The sequence below is a fragment of the Myxine glutinosa genome, chromosome 4, assembly GCF_964187855.1.
Source record: "Myxine glutinosa chromosome 4, kmMyxGlut1.1, whole genome shotgun sequence".
Lineage (NCBI taxonomy): Eukaryota > Metazoa > Chordata > Myxini > Myxiniformes > Myxinidae > Myxine > Myxine glutinosa.
In genome coordinates, this window is record NC_136264.1 from 211433586 (window position 1) to 211447689 (window position 14104).

Consider the following 14104-nt stretch of genomic DNA (forward strand, 5'->3'; position numbering starts at 1 on the left):
GGTATCCATGGAAATCTCCACGCATGGCTGGCGGACTTCCTCTCTAGTCGTCGTCAACGTGTGGCCCTGAATGGGTTTCTCTCATCTCCTCTTCCTGTTCAGGCTGGAGTTCCCCAAGGCAGTGTTCTGGGCCCCGTGCTTTTTCTGGTCTTCATCAATGATCTCTCTGACTCTCTCGAAAATCCTCTCTATCTCTTTGCTGATGACTCCACTCTCTGCCGCTCCATTCCTCTTCCCTCAGATCGGCAGTCTGCTGCCTCCTCACTCTCTGAAGACCTGGACAAAATCACAGACTGGTCAAACAAGTGGAACATGTCTTTCAATCCTGACAAATCTCACACTCTTACTATGTCTCTCCGAAAAGATCGACTGGACAACCCTCCCATCTACTTTCTCAACAATCCTCTCCAAGAAGTTCTGTTGCTCAAGATTTTGGGTCTCACTATCTGCCATGATCTTTCTTGGGAAAACCACATTTCCAAGCTGGCCTCCAAAGCCAGTCGCCGACTGGGCATCCTCCGTCGTGCGAAGTCCTTCCTCGGCACACCTGAGCTCCTCACCACATACAAGGCTTTCATCCGCAGCTCAATGGAATACTGTTCTCCCCTATGGGCCGGTGCTCCTGCCTCACACCTAGCTCGGCTTCACGCTGTTGAAACCAAAGCTTTCAGAATTATTGGAATCTCCCGCGATGAAGCTATCTCTGAGGGCCTTTCACTCACTCACCGCAGGCAGGTAGGTGGTCTTTCTGTCTTCTACCGACTCCTCTCCGGCCTTGCACCCCCAGCTCTCTCTGTGCTCTGTCCCCCAAATATTCCTACAGGTCGCACAAGATCTGCCAGCAACCCTCTGATGGTTAAACTGCCGAAATCTCGGCTCTCTGCTCACCTTCACTCTTTCATTCCTCTTTTCTCCCGCCTCTGGAACAAACTCCCTCACTCCCTTCAATCCCACTCCTCCCTCCAGGTCTTTAAAACAGCTGTTCACCACCATCTCTTATCTTCCCCCATCCAAAACCTTGATCTTTTCTACCCCCGCTAATTCACCCCAGATCCACCTTGTTTGAAATTCCAACTTCTTTCCTGGAAGTCCTGGCAGTGTCCATATGTTTTATACCTCTCCCACCACCCCCTTCCCATGCCCCCCCCCCCCCAAAGCCCTCGCCCTCTCTCAGATCTCTCGATGTCTCCATGTCTCTCGGTCCCTGCTCTCAAATGTTGTGTTTGTGTCCTTCCCCCTCTCTCCCCATCTTGTCTACCGCTCCCGATGTTATATGTTTTATGTGTCGGTTTGTCTTTCTGTGTGATTAATGTTCGCTCTTTCACGAGCCTCGATCTTGTATACAAAAAAAAAAAAAAAAAAAAAAAAAAAAATTGTATAATTTAAATAAGCATAAATGCAAATTTCGCATGTGGAAAAAGTAAGTACACCCCTACATTTATCACTACTTCAAGTACCTAAAATTATAATCAGGTGCACCAGCTCAGGTGCAAATGATTAGAAAATCGTTAGAGAGGATCTTGGAGGAACCTGCCTTATTTAAACCTCAGACATTTCGTTTGGTTTGCTCTTTGTTGTTGAAGTGTGCAGCGTCACGATGCCGAGATCAAAACAGCTCTCTGAGGCCTTCGGAAAGAAGGTTATAGATGCCTACGAGTCTGGGAAGGGATTTAAAAAGATCTCAAACAATTTGAAATCAATCATTCGTCTGTCCGGAAGATCATCTACAAGTGGAGAAGATTCCAAACAACTGCCAACTTCTTCAGGCCAGGCCGCCCCAGCAAGTTCAGCCCGAGAGCAGACAGCAAGATGCTGAAAGAAGTCTCTAAGAACCCCAGAATGTCATCACGGGACCTACAGGTAGCTCAGGCCATTGTTGTTGTCAAAGTGCACGAGCCTACCATTAGAAAGAGGCTGCACAAACTTGATCTACATGGGAGGTGTGCCAGTAGGAAACCTTTGCTGTCCAGAAAGAACATCAGGGCAAGACTAAAGTTTGCCAATAAACACCGAGGCAAAGACCAGCACTTCTGGAACAATGTGCTCTGGACAGATGAGTCAAAGGTAGAGCTATTTGGCCACAGTACCAGAAGACATGTTTGGCGAAAACCAAAGACAGCATTTGACCACAAGAACCTGATACCAACTGTAAATCATGGTGGTGGAAATATTATGGTTTGGGGCAGCTTTGCTGCATCAGGGCCTGGGCAGCTCACCATCATAGAATCCACTATGAATTCTTCATTGTACCAGAGGGTGCTTGAGGATAATGTGAGGCCATCTGTCGGAAAAGTTGAAGCTCAACTGAAGGTGGACCTGCAACATGACAATGACCCTAAACACACCAGTAAATCCACCAAGGAATGGCTGAAAAGAAAGAAATGGAGGGTTCTGGAATGGCCAAGTCAAAGCCTGGATCTAAATTCCATCGAGATGTTGTGGGGGGAATTGAAACGAGCTGTGCATGCAAGAAACCCCTCAAACATCACACAGCTGAAAGAATTCTGCATGGAGGAGTGGGCAAAAATTTCTCCCAGTCGATGTCAGAGACTGCTAGACAGTTATAAGAAACGCCTACTTGAGGTTGTTTCTGCCAAAGGGGGCAATACCACCTATTAGAGCCAAGGGTGTACTTACTTTTTCCACATGCGAAATTTGCATTTATGTTTATTTAAATTATACAATGGACTACAAAATGTAAATGTTTCATGATATTTGTTATATTATATCATCTTTATCTATCAATATTGATGAAATGAAGATCAAAGAGCTGTATGTTGAAATATGTTGAAAAAGTCAAAAATTTACATTAGTCCGGCAGCTAAGCTAAATATAGCATAACAATTGTGCATTTTGTGAGGAAAGCACCAAATTTGGCACACTAGTAGACTATCATATTATGAAAATATCTGGATATTGGGCCATCTCAGATTCAGAGATTTGATTTTTGCAAGATTTGCAGATTTTGCAGATTTGGAAGCTGAGATTGCAACGCCAGGGACGGCCGACTCCTTCCTGCGAGCTGCCCACGTCACCCGCACAAGAAGAGCTCATCAAATCACTGCAGTGGCACTGCACATCCTGCAACACCGTGCGTATGAACGCCACTGTATGACATATATGCTGATGATGCAGAAGACCTGCCCGAGGTCGAAGACTGGTATCACCAGAGAGGAGAAGACATTCCCAACTTTCAGTACTGGGCAACTGTGCTGGAACTAGAGATGTTGGTACTGGTCTATGTGCGTTCTCTGCGGCAGGCTTCATTCACCATGTACCTTGATGCCCTGACGGAACTGGTCCCATGGTTCCATGCCTTAGACCACACACACTATGCCAGGTGGGTCCCTGTTCACCTGAGGGACATGGTTGCACTCCCATTGAAGCACCCAGATGTAGCCAGAGAATTCAGCGCTGGCAACTTCACTGTACAGAAGACGAAGAAGGTGTTCCCTTCGATCCCAATCGACCAGGCGCATAAACAGAATAACGCCTGCATCAAAGGAGATGGTGGAGCAGTCGGCCTCACTGACAACCCAAGTGCCCTGCGGCGTTGGATGATTGCCGGGCCAGAAGTTGCCAGGGCCATAGAAGAGTTCCAAGATGGCCATCAACACTGGGGGAGGCGAGAGGACACACGTCATCACGACCAGACACCAAGTGTGCAGACCTCTTTCGCCAAGGATGTCCGTGCCCTTGTCAGCGTCATCGATGAGCTTGGCAACCCTTTTGAGGAAGAGAGCATGGATCTGGTTGTCCTTGACACAAAGGAAATTGCAGGTCCTGCTGCAGTTGAGACTGTCAGGAATGTGAAGAAGATTGGCCAAGAGCAGTTCCAGGCTTTCACCAGAGAATGCCTGGTGGAAAGGACCAAGCCAATTGATGATGCAATTCGTCGGAACAAGCTGAAGGTGTCATTTTGGAAAATGGCTGCCACAGCCATCAGGGGCTGAATTTGAGATGGCCCAATATCCAAATCTGTTCATAATAGGATCGTCTACTAGTGTGCCAAATTTGGTGCTTTCCTCCCAAAACGCACAATTGTTATGCTAAGTTGCCCCACTACATGGGGTGTACTTACTTTTTCACGTGATTGTATATACACACACACATACATAAATACCTTGGTTTACCTGAGGATAATGAATGTACGTGAGTTGCTGTGTTGTCATGACTTACACCAATGATAATACAAATATTTATTTTCCACACATTTATTTGTAATATTTGTGATACGAGCAACGGTACCCGTCCTAGGGGCGGGGCTTCAATTGGGAGGCCCAAATGAAAAGGCAAAATATCAGAAATTGAAGGCTTTTTTTATTTTAAACAATTTATATAAACATCCGTTAAATCATATCACAAGCAAATCATCAAAATCGAAACAGTATTTGTAGAATTTCAATAAAAGCCACATCACTGTTCATATCGGGAAATATTATTCCATCGTGTTTGGAAAAACTGGAAAATTGGGGAAATTGGAAAAACAATATGGCCTATTTTACTCCAGGGGGTCCCAGGATTACCCACCCAAAAAATCGTTGCGATCGGTTGAGCCGTTTTTGCGGTACCTGGGAACGGACGGACAGACAGACAGACAGACATTTGGTGAATTATAGTAAGATTATAGGAAGATTACATTTTTATAAACAATTGAAGTTGAAGATTGAAGTTTAAAAAACATTTTTTTCAAAAGATTTTTTAAAATCTTAGGTCTTAGGACATACACACGGGAGAGAAAGGTGCATATCGGAATTTTGATACGAATTCTCAAAAGTTTGAAGGGATAGTTCAGTGACAAGAGAAGACAACACAGACACTGCACAGATGTGTATATAGATATGCATCTACAAACAGACATACACACCTAAATGGTCAATGAGCTGTCGGCATACGTACCGATAATGTATTGATTGATGTACAGTATATGGGACCCACATTGTACTTGAGTGACTTGAGTTTTAGAGGGCATGTAGTCAGTAATCGATAAATCGGCGTCATTACATTGTAAAGCCAGTAGAGGTCGCCAATTACATTGCGAGGGTTTGGTTTGACAGCTTGGTTGAAGTTGATCGTCCAGAGACGTATTCGATACCGATATGTAACTAATACATGGACGTCTCCATTGGTTTCATCCGATCATGGTATGATCGTGGTATGTTTCATCTTAGGACCATGGAAATGGAAATGGATTCTTTACAAGGCATTCTTATCAGCATGTTGCACTTCATATATGTTACAAATAGGATTTCAAATCATATTAAATGTGCAGCATATACATTTAGTCAAAAGAGAAACCGTTCCATATTAAGGGGTGGGGGGTGCTTTGCGCCCCCCTTGAATCTCATAGGCCAACTCTTCTCTACTTCATAGAAAAATCTGAAAGGTTCCATGTGGGTCCTCGTATGATAGATATCACTTCGGATCTCTTTCTAGCATAATCTGGCCTGTTCATGTAAAACTGATAAACCAAAATCACAAGCATGACTTGGTTTTTTACACTTCAGTTGCTACATCAAAAATATTTCATATCACGTGCTTCATTTGTCAGACAATAAACTCAGGTGTGGTTTCATATATTACCAATAATGTATATTTGTTAATCTGGGGAATCCAAGTCTACCTGATTATAAATTTAGCTAAATTAGCATGTGTGTGTGTGTGTTCATATGTTTATATGTGTGTGTATATTTATATATGTGTGTGTGTGTGTGTGTTTGTGTGTATTCATATGTTTATATGTGTGTGTTTATGTATATATATATATATATACAGTCACGTGAAAAAGTAAGTACACTCCATGTAAAGTTTTGAATTTTTCAACATATTTCAGCATACAGCTATTTGATCTTCATTTCAACAATATTGATAGATAAAGGTGATATAATATAACAAATATCATGAAACATTTACATTTTGTCGTCCATTGTATAATTTAAATAAACATTAATGCAAATTTCGCATGTGGAAAAAGTAAGTACACCCTTACATTTATCACTACTTCAAATACCTAAAATTAGAATCAGGTGCACCAGCTCAGGTGCAAATGAATAGAACATCGTTAGAGAGGATCTTGGAGGAACCTGTCTTATTTAAACCTCAGACATTTCGTTTGGTTTGCTCTTTGTTGTTGAAGTGTGCGGCGTCACCATGCCTCGATCAAAAGAGCTCTCTGAGGCCTTCAGAAAGAAGGTTATAGATGCCTACGAGTCTAGGAAGGGATTTAAAAAGATCTCCAAACAATTTGAAATCAATCATTCGACTGTCCGGAAGATCATCTACAAGTGGAGAAGATTCCAAACAACTGCCAACTTGTTCAGGCCAGGCCGCCCCAGCAAGTTCAGCCCGAGAGCAGACCGCAATATGCTGAAAGAAGTCTCTAAGGATCCCAGAATGTCATCACGTGAACTACAGGTAGCTCTTGCCACTGTTGATGTCAAAGTGCACGAGTCTACCATTAGAAAGAGGCTGCACAAATTTGATCTACATGGGAGGTGTGCCAGGAGGAAACCTTTGCTGTCCAGAAAGAACATCAGGGCACGACTAAAGTTTGCCAATGAACACCTCGGCAAAGACCAGCACTTCTGGAACAATGTGCTCTGGACAGATGAGTCAAAGGTAGAGCTATTTGGCCACAGTACCAGAAGACATGTTTGGCGAAAACCAAAGACAGCATTTGACGACAAGAACCTGATACCAACTGTAAAGCATGGTGGTGGAAATATTATGGTTTGGGGCAGCTTTGCTGCATCAGGGCCTGGGCAGTTCACCATCATAGAATCCACTATGAATTCTTCATTGTACCAGAGGGTACTTGAGGACAATGTGAGGCCATCTGTCTGAATGTTGAAGCTCAACAGAAGGTGGACCTTGCAACATGACAATGACCCGAAACATACCAGTAAATCCACCAAGGAATGGCTGAAGAGAAAGAAATGGAGAGTTCTGGAATGGCCAAGTCAAAGCCTGGATCTAAATCCCATCGAGATGTTGTGGGGGGATTTGAAACGTGCTGTACATGCAATAAACCCCTCAAACATCGCACAGCTGAAAGAATTCTGCATGGAGGAGTGGGCAAAATTTTCTCCCAGTCGATGTCAGAGACTGGTAGACAGTTATAAGAAACGCCTACTTGAGGTTGTTTCTGCCAAAGGGGGCAATACCACCTACTAGAGCCAAGGGTGTACTTACTTTTTCCACATGCGAAATTTGCATTTATGTTTATTTAAATTATACAATGGACTACAAAATGTAATTGTTTCATGATATTTGTTATATTATATGACCTTTATCTATCAATATTGTTGAAATGAAGATCAAATAGCTGCATGTTGAAATATGTTGAAAAATTCAAAACTTTACATGGGGTGTACTTACTTTTTCACGTGACTGTATATATATATATATATATATATATATATATATATATATATATATATATAATATATATATAATATATATATATATATTGTTATGGATATGAGAATTGTGTTTAATTGTTGTAAAATATCACCCTCCTTCCTCCATTTGTTGTGTATAAAGGTCAAAGGTCGTTCCCGTAGTTATTCCATATACAATCACGTAGCTAATCATATATCCTTCTATACAGTTATCTCCTTATTCTATGTAGGTTAAGGCTCTGTTCCCACTAGTTAACACTGCATTGCACCGAATTCAAATGAAGTAGATTCCCTTCCAATCCCCTTTTGTCAGCTATTGCCAACTGCATTCGCCGCTGCTGCTTTGGGGTTGCGGTTTTCGCCGCAAGACTCCATTAGCCACGAGGTAAACTCGGAGAAGAAGGGCGTGGTCGCCCATCGTCATCAGGGGTGGAGAAAAAGAGCCTGTGCCAGCCAACCGGCACTGCAGTGAGCGGCCCAGTAGGCATGTCCTGGAGGCCGGCGGCTTGATCGCCCCAGGCGATATAAAAGCGCACGTGAAGCCTTTTCGCCCCAGAGATGCGTCGGAGAGAGAAGTGCGTAAGAAGTCCATGGGTGGTTGTTGTTGAAAGTTCAGTGGAGGAAGAGCAGTCCACCAGTTGAGTTCAGAGCTCAGTGGAGGAAGAGCAGTCCACCGAGAGTGGAGTTGAGCCCAGTGGAGGAGAAGCAGCAGAGTGGAAGTGCGTAAGAGTTCATTTGAGGAGGAGAGAGTGAGCTCTGGAGAGGAAAGCGAGTAAGAATCGGCACGCCCTGCTCGCGATACCAACCAGCACCCTGAAGACCAACCAGGGCGGGCACGTGAACCTCGAAGTGCCGCGGTCTTCGGATCTCCCTGTCGCCCGTTCTGTAAACCAGAGTGCGAGGAGACGGAGCTGTCACCTCCAGCCCTGCCGTTTGCACAGACCTGAACCTTCTCATCCCTCCACCCATTCCTGCCATTCCATCCTTTTGTGTACGTGAGTTTGTTGTGTGTGTCTTGTCCTGGGGTATAAGTTAAGCCTGTTTAGAATAAGTTAATATTGCACTGTGTCCTTCTGGTCCGTCCCTCTTTCTGCCTTTATTTTCTTATCTTTCCTTCTTCCTTGGTTTCTTTGATTGTGTAAATAATAGTAATAAATCCTATTCGTATTTCCTACCTTTTGCCTTCTTCTTCTTCACATCCGTTCATCTTTGTCTTTTCCCCATTGAAAACCTGTGGCACAATTTGGCCAACGTTCAAGGAATCGGGTTAGTTTCTGTTAATAGTTCGTGCCGCGGTTGCTAAAACCGCTCGGCAATTAAACATCTGTCCGGGGTACGAACGGGGCTGTGCACCTGCCTTTCCGGAGGTAGCTGGGCAGCGTCAGGGACCACGTCGGTCAGTCATAAATGAGGGGATTAATCCCCCCTCGATAAGGGGAACAGAGGCCGACGTTGGGTTCCGTAACAATATATATATATGTATATATATTGTTGCGGATATGGGATTTGCATCCATCCATATCCGCTTGTAAATATTCCCCTATTTCCTCAATACTTCCCAACTATCCCCAATCCCCCATTCCCTAGTCCCATTTTCTGTAAACAACACTCTGTAGACCCGACCTCCCCCTATTTCCCCCATTAAATGTCGCACCCAGGTTCACCGCATCTCATGTAAGACAACTATAGGACATCTTGCTAGTTATTCTTAGTCTATGTCAGTTAAGGACTCGTTTCCATTAATTCTGACTCTTCGTTGCACCAGAATGTGATTGTATGGCACCGTTAGGAAGTTTAGGACCTCCCAATACCTCCCCGCAGCTCTTCCTCACGGTTCAGCAACAACAACAACAACAACAACAGCAACGGCAGCGGCGGGCGCGGGGAGTGCGCGTCCTCACTCCGGCTTGGTTGGTAGGGGGTGTTGGGAGGGCATGAGGCCTTCCCAGCGAGCCGCCATCGAACATGTGCTCGACGGGGTTACCAAATAGGGGCTCCCTGTCAGCTCCTCGTCAAGGGCGGAGCCCGGTAACCCCCGCACCCAATGGAAGCGGCGGACCGGTCCCATCTGGGGCGGAGCCAACCAGCCGAGGGCGTGTCACTCCCCGCTGAGCATGCGCAGGAAGAGGGAGGTGACGTCAGATGCGCGCTGAGCTTGGAGAAAGAAAGACGCCACCTCCGAGCGCTGTGAGGCCTCCCTGCATCTTTTGGACCGTGCTTGATCCTGTCCCCGAGCCAAGGTGCACCTTGTGCTATCGAACTACCTGTCCCTTCCTGCCATCAATCCCTGTGTAAGTCAGCCTTGTCCCGTTTGTGTGTGGTCTGTCTGGGCTAAAATAAGATTGTATTTAAGTGCCTATCTCTTCTGTGTCTTTTACCTCACTCTACCTTGTAATCTACCCCTTTTCTCCACCACTAATTATACCCTCCTCCGGAGGTCTTGAGAACTGTACCCCTTGCGTCGTTTCATTTATCCCAGTCGTTGTGTCCTTTCCAATCATTGATTTAGCGTAGCGCGATTTGGCCAACGTTCGGGTGGAATCGGGTGAGTTGGGGAAGAATCGGGGGAACTGTTAGGTCGCGGTGGACCATCCGCTCGGCCCATCATAACATCTAACCGCGTCCGTAACAATTGGTGTCGAGGAGTGAGATACGAGGCCCGAAGCACGCTTAACGCGCTCAAAATTACAAGCAGTTGGAAATTGTTTTGTTTTACAAAAAAAAAACGAATTTTGAAAGTCGCGCTATGGCAGATCAAGACGGCTGGGTTCCGGTAGAGGAGAGTGAGGCAGGGTCGATCCAGGACCAAATTGAGGGACAAGAGGAGAGCGAAGCAGTGAGGGCGGCAGGTTCGCAAGATGGCGCTCTCGCGCACGAGGTTGCGGGCACGCAAAATGGCGCCTCGCACATGGCTACGGCGGCTGCACCTGCTGCACAAGTGGGAGGGATGGCCCAAATGCAGGCCCTCATGGAGCAATTTATGGTACAAATGCAGGCATCCCTCAACCTGCAGAAGGACGAGATGAGGGCTGATAGTGAGCGATTGGGGGGCAGAATGGGGGGCAAAATGGGAGAAATGGGGGAACGGTTAGAACAAAGGATGGGGTCCAATAGCGAGAAATTGAGGGATGACATGGGAAACCAGATCGGGGGTTTAAGGGATGACATGGGAAACCAGATCGGGGGTTTAAGGGATGACATGGGGGCCCAGATCGGAGGGTTAGGGAGTAGAATAGAGGGATTAGACAATAGATTAGGGGAAATACAGGAGGGGTTAACGGGGGTAGAAAACAGAATGGCCGCTCAAGAGAATCAAATGGAAGGGATGAAAAAGGGGTTAGAGGGGTTAGAAAACAGTATGGAAGGCAAATTGAGGGACATGAGGGACCAAGCGGAAAGGGAAGTTAAAAAAAATGGGGCAGCAGATAGAGGGGGTCCGAATGGGGGTAGAAACTAAATTGGATGCTCACAGGGAGGAAATGGAGCAGATGAGGGTGGCATCTGGGCAGGAGATGCAAGTGATGGGAGAGGAGATCAGAAGAGGTGTGAGTGAGGAGGTCGGAGGAGTGCGCGAGGAGGTGAGGCACTGTAAGGAGCGCATGGAGAAGGAGGTGAGAAAGGGGACTGTAAAATTGCAAGGTGGTATAGAGGAGTTGACGCTGGGAGTAGAACAACTGACAGTGGGACAAAAGGAGTTGGGGGACCAGGTAAAGAAGAACACAGCGGTAATAGAGGGTTTAAAATCGACACAGAAGGAGATGAAAAAGGATGTAGGGGTAATTAAAAAAGAGTGTCAGACGGTACATGAGGACCTGACGAGGAAAATGAACAAGGTGGTAGAGGTGATGGAGGTTAAAGAGCGGGAGGTGCGGGAGCACATAGAAAAAAATAAGGTGGAGTTAGAGGAAGAACTTAAGGGGGCGCACGAGGAGATGAAGGAGGTGAAGCAGAAATTAGAAGAAGTGGAAGAAGGGGTGAGCGAAATTAAGAAGCGACGGAGAGAGGATAAGAAAGAGATAAAGGAGGAAGTAAAAGAATTGGTCCAAAGTCTGTGTTCGGATCGTGATGATGTGCTCATTAACCGGATGAGGGATTCGCAGGTGATGGAGGAGAAGCGAAGAGAAAGAGGACCTGGTGTAAGTGGTGACCAATATGGTCGTGCGTATGATGCGCCAGGTGATTTAATAAGCTTGGGGGTCGAGATGGACCCGGATGTTCGTGAGAGGCCAAGAGTGAGGTGTATGGCTGGTCCGGAGGGTATGGAACGAGGGTGCGAGCGAGAGTGTCCGGTGATGGGAGAGGTGCGAGGTGTGAGTGAGCAAGGTTGTGGTGGTATGGAATGGGTAGCGGGTTGCGGAAGTGTGACCCATGCATCGACACCAACAGGGGTAGTTTTTAGAGGGACAGGGGAGGCACGAGAGCCCCTTGGGGGTAATGTGCTGTGGGGGCCCGGCCGGTTCGGCCCCGCGCTGACCCCGCAAGGGGCGACGCACGGGGTCCGGCAGGCGGGCAACGACTCGCATACGAGGTGGTCCCACAAGGTCCCACTCGCGCCGTATAACGGTGGGTAAGGGTGGCATCCCTGCCACCCTTCCCATGATGGGGGCAGATGCGCTATAGATTATGGGGTTTATGGCAGTGAAAACTAGCCCGGGTGGGTTAGGATATAGTGTGTAGGGACCTAGCGAAGATGACATTAGGTAACGTTAAGGTTAGTTAGTGACAAGGATACCTGTAGAGGCGACGCAGGTAGATTAGAGTGGATGATAATGACGAGGGAGCGCAATAGTTTAAAGGGACGACTGGGAAGCGCAAGTTTCAGAGGGGAGTAGTTAGATGAGATGATGCTGTGTGAGAACTGGGCAGGTGTGTGGAGCAGTGTATGAGTAGTGAGTGTTGTGGATCAGCGCAAATGCGCTTGGGGGAGAGAAGGGTGCAGGCGGCACCAAGTATGAGAGCACAGGTGTGCAAGTACAGGTGTGTGGAATATATGGAGCAGAGAATGAGTGGTGTGGAGAGAGTTGGAGTAAGTGGTACGGAGTGGTGTGCATGGTGCGAAGGTGTGGATGGGGGAAGAGTGGACCCCTTTTCACGAGTACCCGGGGAGGGTAGTTTAAAGAATAGTTAGAAGGTATAGGTAAATTGTGGTTGGATATTGGCATTTGTGGTGCGGTTGCAGAATGGTATTGTGGATGGGTGCATTGGTGTGGTGAAATTGGCTGGTCGTGTGGCCTGTTAGTATGAGTGTGAATGGTTGGGCACTCCGCCACTGTTAGATGTCGGCCAGGTGAGGCCGCAGGTGGGCTCTGGGAGCCGTTAGTGTCAGTGGGTGCCTGAGGATCCCGGGTGTGGATCGGGCAGGCCGTGCCAGAGAGGGCACTGAGGGGGTGAGAGTGCGAGAGGGCCTTCCCCAGTTAGTTAGGTTAGGGTGAGGAGCAGGTGAGCTCGGTAGGCAACAACAGTGGTGGAGGTGTGCAGGTGGGCGGACCAGATGGGAGCGTCACACGACCCAGCCACCGAAATTGTGCGGGGGCACCGAGTGATGAATCGGGGGAGTGAGACCCCAACTTGAGAAGCACCACAGTTTGGTCAATGGGAATTGGTTTTTAGAACCCATAGTGTAAGTTGGCCAATGGATTGGCAGGGAAAGACCCCGGGTAATGTAAAGTTGTTAAAGTCATTTAGGAAATAGTTAGGATTGATGAACCTGTCGCACCATACGCAGCCACTTACCTGAGGTGATGATGATGACTCCACACCTGTGTTCCTTTGTTCTGTGTTGCAGGAAAGGAGAATTGCTGTGTGGATTTGTGAGATGCATCACGACGTGGATGAGACATTGGGGTGATTCCATCTCTCCCTCCTTAGGAGGGACTGATGATGAATTGGTGATGGCAAATTTTGATGTTGAGTTGGAGATGGCAAATTTGGATGAGAGTTGGAAATGGCAAATTTGATTGGTTAGGGGGAGAGAAGACGAATTTGGTTTATGGGAGGAACGGGGAAGACAGTAGGGACGTTTGTTGATGTGTAAAGTAGATGTTTGTGGGTAGTGTTGTGTTTTGTGGATACAGTAAGGGGTAAGGGAGGGGCAATGTAGGTTACCTGGTGGGGGGGGGGGCGAACGGTAGGAACGTACCTGTCTCACCTGGTTCCCATGTGCCCCCAGTGTGCATTACCTTGAATTGCGTGCACTTTTGCGCCCTTACCACCTTACTCACTTGTCTTCTTTTGTCTCCCACCTCCGAGGATCTGGCTTTGGGGCAGAGAGAGAGGAGAGAGAGGTGCTGGCTCCGCAGTTGTGGGCCTGTACTTCCGCTGCTTGCTGCCTGGATCGATACACCATATGGACCGCAATTTTTGTGGCCGCCCACAATGGACCGCAGTTCTTTTGCGGTCAAGCACCACCCGTGGATGGACCTCTGGGTCAACGTGGCACCTATGCCATACAGGTGAACCACTTTTAGTTGGCCTCCCTGACGGCCACAATTTAGAAATGGACGCGGTTGGCGCCTTTCTTTATTTCTAAAGAAGCCAGAAGGCCAAGTGCACTCCATGAAGGCAAGACCAGCGGCAGAACATCGGCCGGCTGCGACACCACCGGTGACCATGGACACTTGATTGTGCATTTTTTTATTGAACACTTTATTGGTGCACCGGATGGTGCTGACTGTGCATAATGGGGTGGTGCTTTTGGTGCTTGG

At 47.1% G+C, this 14104-nt stretch overlaps 1 protein-coding gene across 1 annotated transcript in view; it reads left to right on the top strand.

The window, feature by feature from the left end:
- The window catches only part of TMEM184C (transmembrane protein 184C), a 208538-nt gene that overhangs the window by 189316 nt on the left and 5118 nt on the right, over positions 1–14104 (top strand). The window lies entirely within an intron of this gene.